Source organism: Acromyrmex echinatior, chromosome 9 (assembly GCF_024713525.1).
Source record: "Acromyrmex echinatior isolate Ae372 chromosome 9, ASM2471352v2, whole genome shotgun sequence".
NCBI lineage: Eukaryota > Metazoa > Arthropoda > Insecta > Hymenoptera > Formicidae > Acromyrmex > Acromyrmex echinatior.
Window position 1 is genome coordinate 3,708,382 of NC_141860.1, and position 25,608 is coordinate 3,733,989.

The 25,608-nt window shown below is 28.0% G+C and overlaps 2 protein-coding genes across 7 annotated transcripts in view; one reads left to right on the forward strand and one right to left on the reverse strand.

Moving 5' to 3' along the window:
• Window positions 1-25,608, reverse strand: part of LOC105148812 (uncharacterized) — an 85,377-nt gene that overhangs the window by 44,583 nt on the left and 15,186 nt on the right. The gene's annotated exons all lie outside the window — the stretch shown is intronic.
• FMRFaR (FMRFamide Receptor) overlaps window positions 1,474-25,608 on the forward strand; it is a 57,588-nt gene continuing 33,453 nt past the window's right edge. The window contains exons 1-2 of one of the 4 annotated variants that reach the window (XM_087409892.1): window positions 1,474-2,254; window positions 16,128-16,168. The gene's annotated coding sequence lies outside the window, so the exon portion shown is untranslated. Of the gene's footprint in view, window positions 2,267-16,127; window positions 16,169-25,608 lie in introns of all 4 variants that reach the window. The other 3 variants (XM_011060744.2, XM_011060740.2, XM_011060745.2) reach the window with 3 other exon arrangements.

A 25,608-nucleotide genomic window follows, 5' to 3' on the forward strand; every position in this document is an offset into this window, starting at 1 on the left:
CAAATTCAGACGCAAATATTATACGAACAAGAGAATATAGTTTCTGTTTACGTTCTTCAAGTTTAGACTAGCGTATTGTGACAGTCGGTTTGGGAAACTCCTAGTGCTGCGTATGAATGGCGCAAGGAACGAGCCAGATGAACGGGCTGGCGAACGTGTGGACGCACAGATGTGAGAAAGAAAGAAGTGTAGGTGGTGAGAAAACGAGGATGGCTCTCGAAAGCCAAGAGTTACAAAGTCAGAGTTACATCGCACAATCCCGAAAGGGTGAAAGAGGCGCGATGGAATACGAAGCCGAAGATCGAGAGGGAAAGGACCTCAGAGGAGAGGACCGGCATATCGCAACGAGAGTGCGCAGGCGGCACTCACTGCCAGGGTCACTCTCGTTGCACTCGCGTTCTGTAGCGGCGCGACGCGAGGCGACGCGACGCGCCGCGACGCTGCCGATTCTCTTCTCCTGGCTAGACGCACTTCAGTGCGCCGCGAGAGCGCTCCGATACCGCTTGTTGATTTTACGCCTCTCGTCGGAGCGAACAAGGCCGTGCCACAGATCGTCGATCGTAATAAAAAGTTTAAAAAAAAAGTGTAAAAATAGCGGCCAAGATATGATTGGAAACAAACATCACAGAATGAAACGTGCCATAAAATAGAAAAACTGAAATATATATTTAACAGTTGGCGAGAAATAGTACGCCATTGAAATCATTTGGCTTTAAATCATCAGTGTTCATCATGTAAACTAAGAAATTACCTATAAATTTATTAATGAGTGTATAATCAACGATAAATAATGAATGAGTAATAAACAATAAATAATAAGAAATACAGATTCAAGATTGTTAGTATAGATTTAATATGATTAGCAATTATGATATGATCAACAACATCTTTCTGGACAATTAATTACTCGTGGTTGCCAGCAAGATAATACCTGCAAGTTTAATAGTGGTTCGAAACAATCAATGATTGGTAACCATAACTCGAGCTTATACATGTACGCTTACCGTGAATTAGCAGTAAACGGAAATTAATTCCAATCAAATTCAAGCCTATTAATATTAATCGTCAATAAGATTATTAATAAAATAAGTAAAGCAACCAAAGTGATAAGTGCTAATAAAATCTTAAAACTTTATTAAATTCTACTATAGACAATACAAATCAATATGTACCTCCACTTAACGCGAACTTTAATAATAATAACTATTACAATCGTTAACAAGTGAATAATATTGTGAATTAGTGACACCAAGTGACGTGAATTGACATTTGGTATATTTACTTTAGAGTAAAGTTATTTTCCTTTTTTTCGAAAAAATTAAAAATTATTGGACAACTACTATCAAAATACTCTGGGGATCAAAATTAATCAATCCAAAAGTTTTTCTGTAGAAAAACCTGAGATTTATTTGAATTGAGCGAAGAAGTCTCGGATAATCCTTCGGGGATAACGAGCTCCTTTTCCCTTTTTTTTTTTTTTTTTTTTTTTTTGAAAGATAAAGTGATTTGTTCATGAAAAAACAAGTGTATTAATGGATGAGTCGTAGAGATACTCAAGTCGTACAAAAGACGATTAACCAAGAATTTTTATAAGAATTAAAACTAATCTTAAGACTTCAAGAATCCTCGGATTATTAACTTTTCCTATTTTTTCTGATTAAGACAGATTACGCGATACAACAATAAAGAAACGAGTTAAAAGTTTTCTTCCGAAAATAAAGGATTTACTTTAAAAAAAAAAAGTGCTTCGGTTTTTTTGTAAATAGAAACCGGGTTTACTAACTTTTTAGTTCAAAGTACACTCGAAAATACAGAATCGTTAATCTGCGAATCAATTCAATATAAATTCTAGAAATGTATGATTCATTAAAGGGCGAAGAATAACTAACCGAATTGAGTGACATAAATCATTGATTGGCGTGTTTGTGGATAATATTGGAACACTAAGAAATTTTCGAGGAAGGCAAAGTAACTCATCGATGAACAAGAACTGGTATTGTCTTTGAGTGTGGAATTTTCAAGATATTCCCCAAATTTTCGAAGAAAATGTATTAACAGAAGAAGTTCTTCGATATATCTTTCCTGCTTTTAATGAACAAAATTGTGATTAAATTCGATATAGTGGAAGTGATTCAAAGTACATTCGATTCCATATGCTCCCTCGAACAGACACGTGACTCACGATAACGAAAATGCCAGGTGATGCAATGATAAAGTTCGAGTGTCGCATGATCGATGAGAAGACTAACGACAGGTGATTATGCAGGTGAAATCGAGATTTTACGAAAGATCTTGTTGCGTTCGCCATAGACGTGACACTCTATTAATAGTTTCGCGAACAAAATTTTACGATCACATTCTATGCGAACAACACAGCAATTTTGCGATCAAATAGCATGCGATGCAATCATGAATTAACATACATTTTATGAGCGATATTTTGAGATAATCGTGATAATCTCTGAGAATTGATAATAATATTTTATTTTTTCTTTATCGTATGAAAATCTTATAATTAGACACTTTATTTTGTCTCGGTACAAAGTTAGATTTGCCAGCGTAATTTTGTCGCAGGTATTTAAAATAGGTTAAGAATCAATCACAAAAAATTCTATTACAAAACTAAAATTCTATGTATTTGTACTATATAATTATCAGTCAATAAGATAATTTTTCTTATTAACTATTATTGGAATTTAAATTGTACATTATTAAAACAGATTCAGAAAAGTTTATTTAAAATAATTTAATTATATATGATACTTTAAAATTGATATCGACGCAAATGTATTGTTGCAATAATAATATGCGTGTATATACAATACTGTACAATACAATAATTAAATTCAAACAAAAATCTTTGAGTCAAATCTTTTTCCACAAAAAAGAAAAATTTAACTTTAATAATATATAAATATTAAATAAATATTTAAAACACATATATATTGTAGATATTAATTTTGAAAATAATTCATATAACAAAAATTTATGTCTAATTTTTTTTATATAATCCAATGCATTAAACTCGTTTTTCATTAAAAATAAGTATGCTTTATCTGAAAAAGTGTCAATCATATCGTGACAATATATGTATATAAAAATCTAATCAGAAATTTTACTTTAGATAGAAACTTTAGAGCATTCTTAGAGCATATTATGTATTATCAACCATAAGTCAGGTATTCCCTTATAATTACGCGGTGCATGAACTCATTGAAACGGAAAATGATTTCTTATTTAGGAACTTCATAATAATGCATTACTTTTATATATTTTGCTTATACGAGCACAATTTCTTATTACGTATATATTTATATTTCACATTTTATAATGTTATATAATGTAACCTATGAGGAAAATACCTATAAATTTTATGAAAAATCAGAATTTATACGGAAACAAGCAGTTCATTTCAGATATTCATTTCTTTCTCGTCATTTTTCTCGTCACATTTAAGTAACGTGGTCGTTCAATCACCAGCTTAACTCACAAATTAACCCTTAGAGCGCTTGCCAAGTTGTCGATCCGAAAAAAATGTTTTTTCTTCTTCTATAAAAGCTTCTTGACACGTTTGAAAAATCATATATTCGCAATATTACTTGACGTCGAATATTAAAAATAAAATAATCATAAAGTAATCACAAGAAATCGTTTTATAAAAATTTCGCAATTCTATTTAAAAAAACAATTCCTCTGATATTAAATACAAAGCAAAATTATATTAAAATTATGATAAAATAATATATATTCAAATTATAAAACAAATAAGCCGTTAAAATATTAAAACAATTTGATATTAAACAAATAATAATTTTATTTAAAGAAATATTTAAATGTGCAATTTTAATATAAGTATACATTTATTGCGATCTTATATCCTTATATTAGCGTAACGTAATAAAGCCAAATATAGAAACTAATTGGTGAAATAATCATGGTGATACAAAATGAGAAAAATGACATAAATAAAAAATACCTAATTTTTTTTCGAATAAATTTCTCTGTAAAAATATGTGATCGCAAAAATTCTTTGACGAGATTTATTGCGATCTCAAATTGCATAGCGTAACGAGGAAGCATTCGGGAACTAAACGTCGCAAGCGAGATTGAATTATGAAATGGTAGAAAAAGCAGTAAAAGTGAAGTGACAAATTACAATTACGATAAAGAGAATCATGATTTTATATGAGCTTTATAAATCTCAATCATATCGTATAATTAAGCAATGTAAGATAAAAGGTAAATGTTAAAAAAGAAACAAGAGAGAAAAACATAACAAAAAATTACACAAGTAACGAAGCATTCGTTCAAATGGTATGGTCTTGAATTCATTAAAGACCTACAGCTTCAATCGCCAAAAGGAAATTATGTTCTATCCCGAATATAAGTTACTTAACATCATGACTTGAAATGTGGATAACTACATTTAATTTCTTTATCTATAATAACTTTATATTTGATTTCTAACGAAATTATTTCAAAAATTAGTTTTATTAAAAAATATACACTATTAAAGAATAATTAAATAGAGACACCAATTAGATTATGATCAAAGATAATTAATTTTAATAAATCTGATTAAATTAATACAGATTACTGCAAAAGGTATTTTATATAATACTTTTATCGATAGATCTTTAAATATATGTAATTGATATCTTCTTAACAAAATTTTTAATTTTTGATAAATTATTTTCTGTTGAAATAAAATTAATGTCATAATAAGCAAGATTTTTTTTTTAGATTCTTTTTATTACTATTATAATTTCATATTTTTAGAATAAAAATCTAAAATTTAGAATAAAATTCTAATTTATTGATATTTTACAGCTGTTTCAATCTTTATCAAATAATGATTGTTGAAAATGTCTTTGTAGAAAACTTATAAAAAAACGAGAGTTTAGTTGCATTATAATCATAAATCGACAGTACAACCGACATTTAAAGATAGTAATAAAGCAAGATCTCTAAGGATTCATAACTCATAATGTCTATATTTGCACGTGCAGGTTTTTTTAGATTATTAACCCTCAGAGATAGAGAGACACTAGTTATAAATAAATAGCCAGCTATGATACAAATAAGAGCATTTATGTAATCAATATTTTATGATAGAATCAATAGATTTATGTGTGCATCAGAAGCAAATTAATTAATGATTTTTTTTATTATATCAAAATTACACCTAGGAAAATATTCTATAATATCTGCAATGTCTGTAATATTTCAGGGATGGGTAATAGTTATATCAAGTAATTTAATTAAATTTGAATGGATTAATTTTTAACTTAATTTAATTACTTTTAAACTTCAATTTATTAACTTTTTTTAAATTAAAAATTTTTCTATCTCTCTTAATATTAATATTTTTCTATAAAGTCAAACATTAAAGAATTACTTTAGAAAAAGTTTAACGATTTTATGATGAGAATCACATCATACCAAGTAACCAGTTTTTATTGACTCGCTAAATTTTGTAAATTTCCGCTTACATAATATTTAAATCACACTAAGGTATCATAAACGTTATATTTCAGCAACATAAATATGAAAAATCTTAGATGAAGAATTGTTGTAGAACAGTACACTGCACATCCATTTTCTAAATTTTTCTATATTTTTTGTAACAAATATATATCTAGTCTATGTAGTCGTAAACATGTATGAGCAGTCGTTTCAGATGTTAAAGAAAGTGAAAGGTTAAAGAAAGAGAAATAATGCAAACATATACCCTTCTCTTTCGTAAGATCTTAACAAAAACGCCTTGTGATATGATTCTTATGTGACTAACTTACATGTGAATACAAAATTAAATTTACCTAATAGTAAAAATAAATTTATATTTGTTAGTGTTATTTAAAGAAAATAACACATCTCACTATCAACACTAAAAATCTCATTTTAAGAAAAATTATAGGACGTTCTGATCTCAAAAATAATTTTTTTAAATTAACTTTTTTTTTAAACTTAAGTTAATTCAATCTTAACTTAACTTTTATTAAGTTAATTCTTTATTCCTTCAACTTTTAACTTAATTTTATTAATTTTATAAGCCACTAACTTTAACTTAATTTAATTTAAAAAAAACATTAACTTATCCAACCTTGAATATTTGTGATACCTAATTTCTAAAATTTTATTAAGGAAAATTTACTCACAAATTAACCACATAAAGCTCTCGCATCATCTAATTGTGCATTTGAAATTTATTAACAGAATCGTAAATCTTCTAATTTTTTTAATATTCTAATTTTTAACTGTATATTTCTAAAATTTTTTCAAAATAAATTTTATTTCAATTTAAAAAAAATTAATAATAAATAAATATAAAAAAATGACGCAAAAAATTGTTACATCTCCACATATTAAATCCTTTCCCAATTTTTTTATATCTTTTCAATTTAATTTTGTAACAAAATTCTTGTTAAAAATTAATTTTTTTTAATTTAAAAGAAAAAAAATTTTCTTATTTCATTTTATAAAATTAATTTATAAACCTTTATGTGGTAGTATGAAAAAGAACGTTTCACACAAAATATACAAAAAGAAAAACCTACCTCATCACGGTAATCCATGTTGTTACTGCCACGGTCATTCCGCGCGCATCGTTCCTTCAAAATTTCATTAGTGAACTTAACAAAAGCCGGATCCGTTTTAAACTTCGTAATGGCTAATTAAAGAAGACATGATCGCTACGCTTTTATAGCTTAAACTGCTATAATTGCATCAACGACAATAAAATAACTGTGTAAAACTAGAGCGAACAACCTTTAATAAATTACTGAAAATTTAATTTCATCAATACACTTTTCGTTCTGTAATAGGATTAACGTAATAACAGCAGATGCACGTAAATGGCAGCTCAACGAAAATGTCGTCAGTATTTTATTCTTTTCATTATTTATTATTCTAATCGAATGACATGAAATAAGACAAAAATTACGTAAATTATCGGGTTTCTACAATTCAAAATTTTTTGAATTCTGATTATTATACCAATTACGATTATTACTGAATATCTTATGATTGCATTTAACATGACATACACTTTTTGCGGTTTTTTAAATGTGCTCATAAGAATTTCTAACGCAATCGTTAATTTATTGTTAATTTTTTGTATAAAATATTTTCTAATTTTTTAATAAAAAACATTCACACGATAATATAATATTTAATTAAATACATATTTTAATGTAATACAATTTAAGGGATTTCTAAATTATAAATATCTAAGTAATTTATCTATGTAATTTTACCTATGTAATTTTACGAATTGTTAAAAACAAAATTAATTTATGAAATTAAATCAGTTATTGCAAATGAATTTTTGGGGGTAAATTTTTGTCCGACCGGGTAAACTGACACGAAGGCGGATCATATTTCTGCGGAGTAATTCGATCTCGTTTCACTCTTCCAAAGTTGAATTTTTAACTCCGTTTTGCACGCAATCAACCTGCTATATTCACGAAATTGTTTTTTGGCGATATTCCTCTCCAGATCAAAGCGAACGAATGAAAAATCAATCATGCGACTAATGTAGCATAAATGAATTCACTCAAGTGTCGATATGTGCCCTCGCCATTACATCACGATGATCACCGTTGCAACCATCCCCATTGTATTCTCGCCGTTGCATCTCCGCCAACTTGTTCCATTGTTCCGAAACACTCGCTCGCGCTGATGCATCGATCGCGGGAAAAGCACAGTTAATTGCAATCGTATGCTAATTAACTTACAATCACGGTGTACCCAACGTGATTTGGACGAGCGAGAAATACGAAACGGAACCGATCGTTTGCCATGCCGTTTCGCTTGAACGCGTATGGGAAAAACATGGCTAATTGTACATCGATACGTTAATGCGATCTCGTTTCGCGGCACTCCTGGACATTCATTACATTTGCGAGGCGCTCGGAATGAGAGTTCAAGCAGAACATAAGTCATCATGACATGAAAATGGCGCCAAAATCATTCTAAAAATCACTTTTCTATCATTTATCGTGACATTGTTCTGTTTGGGATGCGACGATCACTTTACGCGACAACAGAAAATTCAATTCGCGCCAACTTATATACGAGGAATCGAAGATCCACGAGCCAAGTTGAACCGACAAATTGATCGCCTTCGTGTGTCGGTGAAAAATGTAATGTTTTCCACTTACAATTAATGACTCAATTGTCTCAAGTCGACACAAACATTATTCTATCTTTCTTGACATGGAATGAATGAAACAATGAGAAATAAAGACAAAACAATACTTTTGGCGACTTGAGTCGATGAAAACCACCCACAGCCCTGGTGAAAATGAAAATCGGAGCATAAGTCGATTTTTATTTTCATTAGGTAGCCTTCCCATATTCTCACTCGATTCCGTACTTCCGCGTATTGCGGTTTGAGCTTGCAAAAAAAAACTGGAGATAGTACATAACTCACAACACTGAAGAAACGAATAATAGTTCGGAACGCGCGCGACGCGCTACATTGTGACGTCACGACCGTGATCATCATGCGAGTCAAAGTAAGAGACAAATGTGCGCTATGCGAATAGTTTCGCAAATAAATCCATCGTTGCGTACATGTGTGCGTGTGTGTTGTGTGTGTGTGCGCGTGTGTGAGATGTATGTGTGTATGTGTGTGTATGAGAGAGAGAGAGAGAGCGCCCGGAAGATCTCAGCTTGTTTACATAATAATCTAATCTCGATTCTGCCCCGTCCCGATAATCCCATGAGGATCAAGCCGTTCTCAGTTACGATACATTTGAGCTTCAACCTCGCTCAAGCGCTAGTCTCTCCTTTAGTTTTGAGGAGAGAGAGAGAGAGAGAGAGAGAGAGAGAGAGAGAGAGAAAGTTTTGTTTCCGCTTACTTCACGCGGAATCGCTCTCTCGCACTATTTCTCTCGCAGTCGAACGCAAATTTCACGCATGAAACGTCGAGTAGAGCGTTCGTTCTCGTTATTCATTAATTATATTAATGCGCGATCGTATTTAGCAGTGCTTTTTTTCGCGTTCTTCTCGTGAACGTAGGTGAAACGAACAATGGTACACGGCTTAATATCAGGAAGCGACAAAGCGAGTAACGGTACATTATGTGGTAAATAAATTCAATCATCAATAATAACGTCAATTATTTATTTTGCCTGAAATAATGCAGTATTGTCACATTATAATATATTGTCACACATATATTGTCACATATTAATCGCATTGACGCACGGTGCATTGACATGAATTTGTTTATTTGCTGTCGTATACGGTTGTTTTTCTTTTCCCTCATGGATATGAATGATCAAATAATCAAAAATTATAACGTATAGAAACGTTATTTATTGAATATGTCTCATATATATATATATATATATATATATATATAAAATAAAACAGTCAAAACACACACGCAAGTACGGCGAGCGTATAATAAAATAAAGTTTACTTAACCGTTGACTTGCAATAAAATTTACGCAAGTTTTGTATTTTAAATCATCAAAGGCAAATTCAAGGAATGAATACCTCTCCAATCATAATCTTGTTTGCGTTATAAATGAACGCTAAATTTCGAAACATAATAAATTTTCTCTTATAAACGCACCGTTTTGGAAATAAAATGTGCACAATGCATTGTGCTCTATTTTTTCCAGTCCATTCATGTAGATACATGACGCGAGATATTTTACGAGTAACAAATCGATCTCTCGATAAGAATCATTTCACAATTGTCCCCCGGAGCGGCATCCATGATTATAAATCCCACCTGTTATAAGACACAAGAGACCTTTTTCTCCCTTCATATCTCTCTCTCTCTCTCTCTCTCACGCGCGCGCGCAAAAACCACTTCGCTTCATTCTTTGCAACATCTCAAATTTAAAGGAGAGATAAACTGGAGCAAACCTCTTGATTTGGCTTTTGCGGTTGATAAGAGAACACTGAAAAGATTGTTGAACTACACAAAAGATTAACCGTGAGATCCTTTGAGGAACTTAAGTCTTTTTCATTCGACATCCCCCGACAATATCATTTTTATCACGATTTTCTAACTGCACGATCATTACAAAGAAGGGAAGTTTTGTGACAAACATAAGCTTTCTAAATATTGTACTGAACCGCAATTCCCAGAAGCTATTTGACTGAATCATACACTTTAGTAACGCACATAAATGCCCTTTATACTAAGTCCTTTTATACCCTTTATGAAACAGAACAAAAAGTAAGAATCAATTTCTAATTAATTATAAAATTGGATTTCCCTCTTAACTTTCAATACAGAAATACTAAAATATAATTTATAAAATGTAATGATGTTGAAAGTTATATGTATAAGGATATATGTATGAAAGAATATGTATAATAATATACATATTCTTTCTACTTAATAAATAATAATTAACAAGTATGTTTCAACTAGACAAATAAGACTGACAAGCCTAATAGGTTTTACGTGCTAAACAAAATTTTGTATTAAATATAAATATAAAATTTATAAACAATTTTCTAATACAAAGTCATAAACAACGTTTCAATCTTTATTAAAATCATCTTCAGTGTGTTAATCGTTTAATAATCAAACTAAACAAATAGATATCAATAATAGATATCAACATAACATTTAAAGTAATTGCACTTAAAATCGATAAATTCCATATTAATGTTGTAACAGTGTTAAACTATAATGTTGATTGTTATCTTACAAATCTAGAAATCTTTGAAATTTGTGATAAATATACTTAATAAAAAATATAAAAAAATATGTAAATAACAATATAATAAATAAATAATTTAATTATTTTTATAAAAAGAAATATGTTTCATAGAATTGAGATTTCACAAACTTGAGTGACAAAATTTTATTTTATCAAATTTGTGTAAAATACCAAAATCCTGATAAAAACAGATATTCTGCTTGATTACAACAGACCAAAATTACTTCGTAATGTTGTACAATCAGGAAAACATTCACCACTTTTGAAGAGCTTTCACCGCAATCGCGCTCAAGTTATTCATTGCACGTTTACGTGATTTGGTCAAATTGCTAAGTGAATATTTTTAGCACACGCTTCAAATAGTCGGAAGGAACACAGCCTTACGAATCTAAAACCGCAATTTGCTACTGGCAAATTAAAACAGTATCTATGTATGCTTCAATTACAGCCAATTTATTTATTAAATGGAGAGATAAAAACAAAAAAACGGAAAATTTACAGAATTATTGCAACTTTATAAAAGTGCTGATCCATTTTAAGCAAATATCAAAAGAAATTGTGAAATATTTTACAAGAAGAATATTTTTAATGAAACAAGATAAATAAAAAGTCTAAAAAATTTAATTAAATTTTATGTATAAGTTCTAAAAAATTTTACTTTGCGATTCAGAATAATCTCTACAAATAAGCCATTATTAAACGTTTCATGCTCATTTTAATTTTACCAACGTAATTTGATAGTCAATTAACTGAGATTATCATGAATATTCCGAAAATATAATTTGCCTTTAATAACGCGTTATTTTAAGTGTTTTGGAATCTATGTGAAGGATTGCCGCAAATCACTCGAAATTATTGCAATAATTTATGTTCATAATTTATAATTAATCTTTCGCTATTCCACGTTCATTTACATGCAAATTACGAATATAAATTGTTGCAATAATTTTAAATTAGTCTTTTGAATTCTCTGAAAGTAAACTCTTAATTCATAATTTTTTTTCGAATTGAATTATTTTGTTTATTAACAGAGATAATGAATGGATTCTAAAGAGAAGAGAACAAGATAATTCATTTATTTAAATAAAATCGTTTTTCTAGAAGCGAATCGACATTGTTGTGTAATATTACAGTTATCGTTAATAATTTCTCACGCGTTATATTTATTTTTATACACATTTAATGAGCTTATTTTCGCGCAATGAAATGATTGAATTCCGCTATCGTTCATACATTTTGAGAGCATTAATAAATTTTTTATGTCGCCACTTGCAACGTCGATTAACAATGAGTGTTACTATTTTATTCGTAATAAATGAGAGAAAAGGTAATTATTTCGGTTAAATTATTTATAATAGAAATTATCGATACGAGAATAAATGCGATTTTATCTTTTATTATTGTTTTATGTTTCGCTGATAATGTAATTAATGATTCTGTCAGATACTTTTAGAAAGGAAGATGCATCATTGTCAACTTTATCGCTAATTTAGATAAATATATTCGAGCAATATTTCATTATTAATGAAACTTGTTAAGAACCGAATAAAAGAAACGAATAAAAAAATGTAAAAAAACTTTAGAAAAAATTAATAAATTCTTAATTTGCAAAATTAAACATCCTGCAAACGTTACGGAATGATGTATATTTATGGTTTACTGTTCAATCGTGAGAAAGAGCTTTGTTAAATATACATTAGTGAGATGAATATGAATTCATTAAATATGTTCTAACCATTATTGGTCCTTTCGTTTCTTTATTGAGATTTATCATGTCATCTTCTCTAATGTTCGTCGGTTAAAATAACCAATTCTACACGGAGAGAATTTTTTCTTACTTTGAAAATATGATAGATGGGACAACATTGTATTTCGAAGAGTTTTAATGTAAATCTCTCTCATTCATTAATAAAACTACAATAAAATATAAAATAAGTTTGATTAATTGTACTGAAGTGCATGTAAAAATTTTTAAAATATTGTGTACTACAACTATCATATTTTCAAAGTAAATTTTAAAAGAAAATTTTTTCCGTGTATACATAATATTCCGCAATGTAATCTCAAATGATGTCATTTCTATGATTTGCACAATATTTGATTCGATATCGTTGTTGCAATGAAATATTCATTCGCTCGACGTTTGATAAAGTTGATCACATCTTACAGAATTAATTGTGCATCCCTGATTCTGTTAATCAATATGATGCGAAAGATGTGACATGTTCACAATAATAATTTATGTTTATCCGCGAATATCATATGTTTGATTTTAATATACGTATATTTATCTTTAAATTAATATGCTTGATTTGATATCTTTGAAACTAATGAAGTTACATAGCAATCATAGATAAATATGTAAATCACGTACACGAAGAACATAATACATTGTTATTGCAAGCACGTATCATTTCATGTAGTTCGATTTAATTGTAGTTCTTTAATTTTTAAACAGTATAAGCTTATATTTTAGAACGAAATAAGAATATTAAATAATATAATTGTTTTTTATTCTAACAGACTTCATGAACTTATAAATTAAGAAATTTTTTTGCGAATGACATTATAGACTATAAATAAGTAATAAAAAACATTATTCTCTAATTAATTGTAGGTAACTTTTAATCGAATAGTTCTTTTTCGAAGCTTTTTCGAAGCTTTTTCGAAGTCTATCGAAATGTTTAACATTAAAAATAAACATAATATGATTTATGCTCAAAAATTGATATTTGAAATACTTTGAAATAGAATCATTGGAATAGTAAAGTAATATATTATATATTCAGAGCATCGTGCTCGCTTGCCAAATTATCTAAGAAGAGCCAATATATATTATGTACATATTTCTACCCATAAATCCCATATATCGATTTTCAATTCAAAATTGGAATCTCTTTGATTTACAATAAATCGAACTTTTGCCACAAATAATGATAACTACAATGAAATAGTGCCAGCAAAGCGTCGCAGTTATAATCTACATATGTTAATACAAACGCATTGTGAACGCGTGCTGCTAAATTCCGATTATCTCGATCGCTCACCGCATTACTGAATAACTAACATCGAACGCGTAAACTAACAAACTCACCGTAGAGAACACGCAAGATCATACGTTAGCATACATGTCAATAAAGGAGGCATCTCTTAATGTGAAATACGATAATCCTGTTGTAGCAACTCTATTAAAAGTGTCAGCGTATATTATGTTTCACTCATTAAGCTGCACCCAGGAGTGAAAATTTAAGCTATAATGTTATAATTACGCTTCTATTCGCTCAATTTGTATAGAACTATGGGGTAATTTGATAATATATTATACAAATCTAAGGTCAAAAACAAAAAATTCAAATTGATAGATTCAATATAGCGGACTCAATTTGAAAAAAATTTGATTATCATAAAATTCGGTTTTTTTGGAAGATTAATTGCGACATCAAGTTATCAATTTCGTTTGTCAGTGTGCTACGTAAACAATTAGTACTGATTTCCAAATTGACTTTCAAACTCTGATTTCGAACCAGCCTGTGACATTAAATTCTTCTTTTTCAAGATAGGAGGCTACTGTTCTTTTGAAATTTGATATTTTCAGGCTATACGTTCAAACTCAGAGATACTCCTAAAACCGAATTTAACGATAATCTGCAGGTCATTTTTTGAAATTTGAATTTTAGATTTCTGAGATCAGAATTGAAATTAGCGATTCCGAAAATCTTTGGAAAGAAAGATCTGTAAATTACTTTGTTAGAGAACTCCAATTCTCAAAAAGTTAATAGAATTCATAAATATACATGTACGCTACATGAATGTAAACAATAGTATCGCATTTGAACGAATATTTATTTCTTCTCTCGCTTATTAAAGTTGGAGTAAAGTTTATTGAGTTTGAGTTTTATTCAGAACATTATATAGAACAGTTAATTTATATGGAAGCAATCAAATACTGGTACTAATGAAATTTTTATAGTCATACAGAATATTTCCGGGTTTTTTTTTTAATTATCGTGTTTCCAGCTTGCTTGGTACGATTTATGAACAACATTTAATATACGATCTGTAAACAGCGTTTGACATATAGATATATAAATTTATAACGATACGTATGAAATTCATTATAATTACAAAAAATGAAGAGGATTTCTTTTTCTTTTTAATATTACTTTCGCAGATTCTGAATCATATATCACACCTTTGTATTTTTCGTCATTTTTACGTTAAGGCTACCTACTTACATTTAAATTGGAAGAAAACATATAATAGCTTATATTAAACTTTCAAACTGCTCATTAATTACAGATATGCGATATCGTGCTCCATTTCCTATTTTCTAAACAATATTAATTAAACTAAACCGCTATAATTATTTTTTCTTAACTATTACTAGTGCGATGCATCTATCGGCTAAATGACCTTTGTACAGAAAAGGCTTGCTGATAGAATATGAAAATGAATCTGTTGGAACATTGTACATTGAATATCTGAAATAGATTAGCCAAAAAATGTAAATATAATCTCGCCCAGATTTGCGATCTGTTTACAAGATGCTCTAGAAAATACGCGTTTTGTATAAATTTGCACACCTTTTTTCAGTAAATTCATAAAGTTTTTTCTAGTAAAGTTTTTTAGTAAAGTTACTTTGATATAATTACTTTGATATATATTACGCGATTTTATCAAATGTATCGAACATTAATGAAGAATATACAAAGATATATCAAATTTCTTTTCGATTTTTATAAGAGATACATTGCAGTATAGATTAAAAATAAAACATTTTTTTATAAGCTTTTAAGGGAGTGTGAAACATTCCCTTCATAAAAATCGATTTTTTAAGCATGTATCATTAAAAGTAAGAGGTATAAAAAATTTTTATAATGCCAAAGGCAATTTTATATACAATACATTTATATAAGTGTAAACTGCGGGTAGAAAGTATTAGATTTACAAAACAATGAACAATATAAAAAAACGCTATTTTATATTCTCTGTCTGATCATCATATCAATCTGATTATCATGTGTACGCAAATCAGGAGAAAGCTTTTATAGTTGGATGCTCGTTGAAGTCGCATCAAGCTTTACTGCTAATACTCCTAATGATATACGAGCGATTTAAAAAATTATCACTCCGCGGAAAAATCTGCGCAAAAGAGAATGATGAAAATAGCTGTTGCAAAAAAAATTATGGAGAGAGTAAAAGATACGTTACTGACACTGACAAATGATTTCCGTCAAACTTCTGAATTTATATGAAGAGAACATGAGTGTGCGAATTTACGATTACAGTAGCGGAAACGGTGATATAAGCACGAGGTGAAAAATATTGTCCAACCCAGTTTTTTTATATGATAAAATGGAGTTTCTAGCAAATATCTTATTTTTTCATTTTGTAAAGTCCATTGAACACATCAGTTTTTTTTTAATTTTTCAGAAAAGCGGTGACAGATGAAAACTATTAGGTGTGTAATAAAGGTGTGTATGAATTCAGTAGAATTATGATGTATAGAGGATGCTAAAAAAACCATTCAACATTTATATGGTAGACAATACACATCATACTGAGTAAAAAAGCTTTAGGTACATTCTATATAAAAGACAACATTTGGAGAAAAAGTAATGATAATTTATTTATCGCAATTCCAACGATTAGTACTAACAGAAAATTATACTCTCCATTTATTTTTAACCAGAATTTCGGTTGTAATTTTTTCAATTATGGTTTATTATAATAGTATAAATATGTGGAACTTTTTTTTATTTTTATGAGGACTGTGTAGAACTGTAAAAAATGCTACTATCATTCTTTTTTTCATATTAATAAAATGTATTAATTTCACGGATACCTGAAAAGTGAGATCTATGTTATCACATTCTCTGTTAATATAAAAAAATAACGAAAATTCTAAGTAACTTTTTTTAATAATTAGTTTTTAATGATTTTTATACGTATATTCACAATATCTAATAATTAAATTTAGCAATATCAAACTTTTATGCAGATTATTCTAAAGTATTATTTATGTTACAAGTTTGGTGTCAAGGAAATGACTGCCGTTAGAGTTATATTAGGGTAAAGTTTAAGATGACTATGGGTTTGAGAATTATCGAAGGTAAATGCAAATGTGAACACTGTCTACATAATTTAATAGAACATACGATGAATATATATACGAGAGAATCGTGAGAATACGAGAAATGCTTCCTAAGAGAAACTAATTTTCAGCAATAAGAAAAGAATAAAAAAGGGAGCGTAATACTGCTTTTAAAAAAGAGAAAATTTGTTTAATTCTTTGTCGTACTTACAGTATTTAGAAGGTCCTCTATATTTTAAATTACGTTACTTTTGAAATGAACTTTAAAAATGCTTACATAAATCATAAATTTATATGATAATGATACAATTATTTCTTTAATTCTTAGAACATTATTATTTAACAGACGCAAGTTTGTTATAATTCAAATTTTTAATTATTTTGATTTATGCCTTTAAAGAATGTATTGAATTAAATTAATTAACGAAAAAGGATTAATAATATTTAGATGTATAAAAAAATATTATAAACTTATATAATATTAGTATTCATATTAATTATGATGTTTGTGTAACATATAATCACTTACATCAGAAATTGAATAACTTCAGAAAGTTCGGGTATTTACTTGTTTTTTATAAAAAATGTTCCTTTTTATTAACAAAGAGAATTCAATAAAAGCACGTTTCCTATATCAAAGCAATGTAAAATAGTAAATATAGTAAATAACCGACAGCTCGATTATCCACCATTCGATTACCTTCTATGCAGCGGAAAGGTCATTCTATCATTTTCCTGTTTCTTTCGTAAAATTTGCTATTGTGAGAATATAATTTTTTTCAATGAATAGAGAAAGACCTAATAAACTGAAATGGATGATTATCCTACGCACTAATACATAAATATGAAAACATACAATAATCGCAAACGTTTCGATCTATAATGAGATCATCCTCAGAACATAAATTTTAAAAAATTCAATAAATCAAACCGTTAAATTATGAATATATTAAAGCATATGAATTGAATGCACACGCACAACCTGCGATCATTATTTTTGTATAATGTTTATGTATCAGTGTATATAATTAGACAAATAAACATGGTCATCCATCTCGGCTTAGCTCTTTCTCTATTTATTGCAATAATTTTTAATCTTTTAAGTCTTCATATTAATTTTATTAATCATTCTTTTTGAGATTTAATGACGTATACGTAATCAATCCACTTTTGAAATAATTCTAAAAATATCTCTCATATTTGAATATTAAGATCATTTTCGAAAGTGCAAAAATTTCGCGCTTTGTTATTTCGCACAATGTGTTCATAATTCGGTAAGCCGAACGCAATTCGTTGAAAAAAATCATTGTGCGTCAGAGACGTGATCTAAAAATAATGCAAATACATTTTCTACCCACGTATCTCTCAGTGAACTTTTATGGCGAAGAAAATAACTGCACCGTAGGAGAAAATGGGGTGCAATCAGGCGTCTTATCATTTATATTGTGAGAACAATTTCACACCCTATTGCTCCGAGATCGTATTTAAGAATTGTTATCTTTCGAATATATGAAAAGACGCTTCACTATAAAATAAAAATACGTATAACAGAAATACGCATTACAAAAAAATTGTGGATAATAACCATCATGACAGAAAGTATAAGGTTTCTAACAAGCTCTCTCATAGCGACAGATAAAATACAACTGAAACCGGATTGTTTTATTGTTTCTTGACAACGTTCCTGTAAAAAAATTTTTTTGTACAAAAAGTTAATCTCTAAATGTATTGCTTTTATCTCCGAAATGAGATAGACGTGGAGTTTTGCAGCCAGTCAGATTATGCTTAACTTTTTCCACGAGAATATAAACTTTCGGAAAAATAAATGAGTTTTCCTACGTATGCGAATTTGGACAAAAAAATGAATTGTTGTTCCCAGATGGCTGTATGCAAATGAAACGAACGAAAAAAATATGTAGTCAACAGAAACATCTGATGACTAAGAATTTTGATTTCTTATTCTGTTACAGATTTTATAGTACCAATTATGTTATCCAGACTTTTATCATTTTTTGACGAGGCGATACCAATTGTACAAAAATTAATGAAATCAGCTGTAATTTGCTGTATCTGATATAATCAAAATCATATTCTATCAAGTACAGTATGTATTTTATTCTATTATATTACAAGGTTATAAAATGGCATATTGTATATGAGTTTGATTTATGCAAATTATAGTATTATAATTTAAATTGATAAAAAACCAGTTTTGTTAAATTATAAAGTAAGATTACATTGGATGGACATGGATTATGTTTAAATGAACAATTAAAATTTATATGTGAGTCTTCAGTTAAATGAACAAATTTTCAACAAAATAACGATGCTCGTTATAAGTCGGATTACAGAATCAGGCTAAATTTGTGTTATTAACTTGAAGCTCATTGCACTTTCTGGTCAATTTACGGTTTATGTACGAACTAGCGCACAGATTATATTAACATGTAACGCATTCTAATTTCAAGGTTTCGCTCTGTGCGTTTACAAGAAAATACATAAGCTGAAATTTCTAAATATAATACGCATTTTGATGATTTTGATAATAGATAAGAAAATATGCTTATAATTTTAAAAGGACTATTATATAGACACAGTTAGAGAAAAAAAGCAATTTTTGTAATTAAAATGATAATTATAAAAAAATAAGCAATTCTGTATACAAATTGAAATAAAGATATGAAAAATATTTTAAAGATTTTAAAAACATTAAAAAAAAGATTATATTCAAATATGTGTATGAATTTACATATTCTAAATTCTAGAATAGTGAATTTTAGTAAAAAGATTTATGTTTATACGATTGGTATAATTTAGTATTATTATAGAAATAACTCAATACAATGGTGCAATATAACATTAAATGGTCGCCACTTAGATAAAACAGAAAGTTCTTTAAATCATTACAATAGTATAGTCGAGATCTTTTAATTCCATCTACTTTTTCCGTTTCCAGATGTGAAAAATCGTGCTTTTTTAAATATGCTTAAGTAGAATTAAAGGAAGATTAAGACGATTTGGAGAGTCGCGCGAATATCTCGCGGAAAATCGGTAATTTTACTGAGGTTTAAAGGAGCGGAAATCTTGAAAGATTATTTAGCATTAAGATAATAAAGAATGAAAAGAGTTAATTCTTTTTCTTTATAATGTAAAACATATTTAAACACATTTTAGAGATAAAGATATTAAGCAAAAAGATTATGACGTTATAAGATTAAAATATGAAAATTATGTCTTTAATATGCTAAAAAGGAAAGATCCAACGTTATAAATTTTAACATTTTGGAAATTTATTAGTTTTAGCTCGAAAAAAATAATTTTTTAAATACGTCGTTTTATGGGAGACAACATCACATGGAAGAAATATGTAAATAATTATTTAAAAATCCTTGTTTTACAAGCACATAACTTCAAAAGCTTCTAAAAAGCACTATACTTTTCATCGTAATACGTAAAAATTTTTTAGTTACAACCACGCATCGTTAAACTGTGACGAAAAATTTTCTCTATTCGCATGTCAGCGTGTTAATAATGCAGGAAAAACGAATTGCTTCCCCATTCTAGTATCAAAATTAGAAACAATCTTTGTAAGAATTATTTCAAGCATCTAAACAACAAATATTTTTATTTGGCTTTTTCTTTTAAAATTATACGAACTAGAGAAAGTTTTAAAAGTAATTAGATCAAAGTTAAAATTAAATTTAAAAGGAATTGTAGTACGTTATACGATTATGCATTTATTTTTATTACATACAGTATAAAATATTATATTTTTTAAAATAATTTTGCAAAAAAAGAAAAATATTGTTATAAAGCAATTTTTTCAAAATACAATTGTTTTAATTTATCTTAATTTATAAAATAAAATATTAAACAATACTTATACATTTAATGTTTTTCTTTTTCGTTTTTAGAAACACAATTTTTTGTATATTATATACGCGTTAAGTAATTTATAGTTATTAAATATGTATTTAAAAGAGTTTTAAGAATAATTAATATATTAATTATTTATAGGTCTTTTATGTAAATTATTCTAGAATTATTTAATAGCTTCCAAGTTTATCAAATAAAATGGCCGAAGTAGATCAGATAATTTCGAACAGAGAATATCAACATTTCATCGGATTTATGCAGCCCTGATTGCAGTGAGCTGCCGTGGTCGATGCTCGTAAATCTTGAGATGAATATGTTACCGTTGTAAACTAGACTGCACTTGTATACTATTTCACGCTTACACAACACATCTGACACTTCTCTCAGTCGTTCTCTATGAATGGTTTTCGCGATGTTAACGGTCTGATTCTTGCATATGTTACACCAAAGAGTGGTTTACGTCGTGGTTTCTCGGAACCAGTTAAAAGCATTATACGATATTCTAACGAAGTAACGATTCGAATCGCATTCTACTGACTAAAAAGGATCTTTGTTCTCTTGGTGCACAAATAAAAGCGCTATTTTCTAAATTCAGATTTTCGTACCAATCGTGAATACAGATCCATTTTTTTACATATGTATATTATATTTAAGACTCCTGTTCATTCACCATTGTTATCTCAAATTGTGACGTCAAAAGCTAAAAAACAATAAAAACTTTTACAAATTATATTTGAATGACGTCAGAAATATTTTTTAATAAAACAATATTTGTAATCGATATGTAGAATAGAATTGTAAAATACTATACCGAAATTATCTCTTTATTTTGAAAAGAAATTAAATCATTTTTATTTCTATATATTACTAATTGAACGATTTATCATAGCTGACTATTGCTTCGTTTTTAGTTATGCATAATTTATTTTCAGATATATGGTTAGTTATTAATTAACGAAGTAAAAGGAGAGTACATTTTATAAGTCAGTTTATCGAATTAAGTGTTGTTTTATTAAAATATATATTTCTATATTAATACATTTTGCTATATTAAAACATTTTCATTATTTTCTCGCTTTTGACGTCACAATCTGAGGCAGTAGTGATAAAAGAACAGCCTGAACAGAAAATTATTATATCAAAATCCGATTAAATGCGCTACTTTAATCTATTTTATGATTACAATGCCACTTTTTATTTAGATACATATATATTTATCGGGAATTTATTAATCTAACTAATGTTTTCTGTAATAAAAAAAAATAAGAGACAATTGGCGAATGAAAAATATTAATATAATCATAATGGTAACTAGCATTTTTATGCTTCATTATAAACGAATGCACTTTATAATGCAAGTTAACTCGACAGAGCTCACGACCACTTGTTCCTTTTCATCCCTTGTACCTTACGGCCTGTACTGCTCTTATCGCGAAGCATAATAGATGATATTATACCTACGTATAGAAGTCTGACGCTCGACATGTACCTATCATGGTAGGCAGAGATAAATAGAACGATGTCTTTTGTTGATTAAACGAAAAATACGACGGCGCACAATGTTGGAGAAGCGCTGATAAAATGCGCTTTCTCGTTTGATTAAATGCTGATGAAATAGCGGCGCCATATAGACGAAAACACAAACGCGCATCTCCACGTGTCGCCATGGAAATTATTCATTGTTGCATCAAACAAAATTGCGATCGTTAATTTAATCGCGTTCCAGTATTTTTACAACCTCATCGGATGAATCTAGATATAATAATAATGTAAAAAAGGAATTTCAAGAAAAAGTAATTATACTATAATATTAAAAAGCAATAATTATACTAAATATGATCGAACACAATCAATATGCTTGTTATCTAATTGCAGAATAATTATTTTAAAAAAAATTTGTATAAAGATTTTAAAATATTTTTCTTAACATTATAAAACTCGGGATTTTTTAATAATCAAATTAAAATATAAGAAAATTATATAAACATTGAGAAAATCTTTTCTTAATGTAATAATCTTTAAACCAAATATTATAACAATTGAATGTAACATTTTCTGTAATAATAATAATAGGGGAAGTAATAATAATAGGGGAAAGGAGAGTAAGATGACGAAGAGAGTAAGATAACGAATTGTTAATTTTTTAAAGATAATAATAGATGAAAAGCAGATGCTTAACTCATTAAGGACTTCAGATAATAATACACAATCTCTTATAGTTTGAATTCAATTCGACTACAAAAATAGATAATATATTAAGAAATGTGTTTTGGATGCATTCACTTAATTTTGCAGTATTTGTATTTAAGGAATGACATAATTATAAATACTTTCATTTTGTTAATAAAATTGCATAATATTGTGTAACTAAAAGCAAATATAATGACATATTAATATTTTTTTATTTTTCGCATTACAATAATTTAGTAATTAAATAAAAAAAAATGGTAACTGTAGGGAGGGAGGGGGGGTAAAGATGATGAATGTCGTGTATGGGTAAAATGACACTCTCATGGAAGCAGATTGTAGATTAGGTACTCACACATGATCACGCATGACGTTTTCGCAACTCAAATAATAAATAATTTGATGCTTATGGTTCAAATCTCTTTCCATAATACAATATGACTAATATAGATATTCCTATGAAGAAGAGAAGAAATATATAATATGTACACATTGTTCTTGTATGTACACACATACACACACACACACATTATAGTTTTTCATAATATCTTCATAATATCACAATCAAAAATTAACATTTATGTAAAAATTATGCGTTTCGCGAGTTTTTTACGTGTCCAAATCCATTCTTGGAACGCCAACGTTTCGTGAACTTTGCAGCCTAATATTGTATCAGGCTGCTCCTCGCCCTGAATGTGGACTGCAAAGTTCACAAAACGTTGGCATTCCAAGAATGAATCTGGACACGGAGAAAACCCGCGAAACATATAATCTTTATATAGAAAGCATCCGTGGCAGCTTCAAGAATATTATTAACATTTATATTTTATAATATAACTTTCATTTGTTTCATATAAAATACTTGGTTAAAAATAAAGCTAATTATAAACATTTTTCTGTGATATTAAGATATTAGATTTCATATGATATAATTGTGATATCCAAATTTAGTTCTAATGTTCTTTAATAATTTTATTTAAATCTTATTTTATTTTTGACTGCATATAGTAGGTATATAAGTAGATATATTTCACTAATAAGTTCATTACGTAATTACTACATACAGTATGTATAATACATAAATTTAATTATGTTAACGTTGCAATAATTTTATTTTCATAAATTATATAAAGATTTTGTTTATATTTTTCTCTAAAACTTCTTATAATATATTAAAATATAAACATATCATAATAAAACCTTTTGTACTCATAAAAAGTATATTTTTAACTTAAATTGACTTTTCGTCATCTTATTTATTACTAAAAGTCATCTTACTCACATATGAGGGTAAAATGAAATTGATATATCCTTAAAAAAATTAAATTTTAAATAATTGTAATTTATTTAATAACTTTATAATTTTTACAAATAATAACTAAGACTGTAGTGAACTTGAAAAAAATAAATCAGACTCTTTAACTCATCTCAGAAATTAGGAAAAATCGAGAAACTAAGATTGTCATCTTGCTCCCCTATAATAAAATTAATAACATATTAATTGATATAATATTAAGTAATTATTTCAAATTTCCATGTTATTTTAACTAACTTTTACATAAATATGAAAAATTATCAGTATTAATTATTTTATATTTATATTTATGTTTATGTGAAATGGTCTCAGTAAAATGATGATGATATAAAAAAATCAAAATATATGTGTAAAGAAATATATAAAAAAAGAGTCTGAAATATTGAAACAAATTTTACAAATGCAAAGTCGCCATTTTTCTCTGCGCGTTTCCATTTGTATTTAATCCAATTTGTTTTACATCGTATAAAAGGCACGAGATAAAGAAATATTATCTATCATAATTCGTGCACTTCTTCCGCCGAATATTTCACTCGTCTTTACAGCAATGCAGACAGATTACCACTATATAATATTACTTTCCAAATGCGAATTCTACATTGTGGATACTCATCATCCGGAAAATGTGGTCATCAAATACAGACGCAGGAGCAATTCTTCGCAGTAAATTCCATTCCTAAGTTAGATGAGACCATAAATATGAGAGTAGAAAAGATGTAAATAAGTAACAAAAGACATTATCTTTTACTCGTTTCGCGAGTACAAGATAAGTTTTATTATAACGAACGTTTAATTTAACCAAAAATTGTTGAAAGTTAAAATAAAAATTATTATATACTAAAATAAGAAATTTTTAAATGATATAAACTAATGAGAAATGATTAAACATAAATAAGTGAGAAGAATATCATTTTTGACAAATCAAATTTTGGTGTTTATTATCAGTAATATTTATATGTAAATATACAAATACAGTTTTCAATTCTATAAACTGCGCGCTCAATTCTATAAATTTGGTTTATCGCACTTCAAACCCAATCATATTAATATATCATAATTCAAATTGAAATAATAATCTTATTTAAATTAATAATAATCTCACAATTAAATTAATAATTTAATACTATCATATAATTCATGGTCGAATTGAGAGATACGATTCGAATTTTGGCTGAGATGATTTTAGCAATAAGTTATTTACAGATAAAATCATTTACAGATTTTTTAGGATGCTAGTTGCATTGTTGTTAAATCAATGATCAATTAATTTAATTATGAAATTATTATTTCAGTTTATAATTGTGTTTCGAGTTCGACGCAATAGAACTGAAAATCGTATTTGTATATTCACACATGAATGACTAAACACCAAGACCTGCTTTTATCGGAAATGGCATTCTTCTCACTTATTTGTGTAAAAAAATTGCATTTTACATATATTA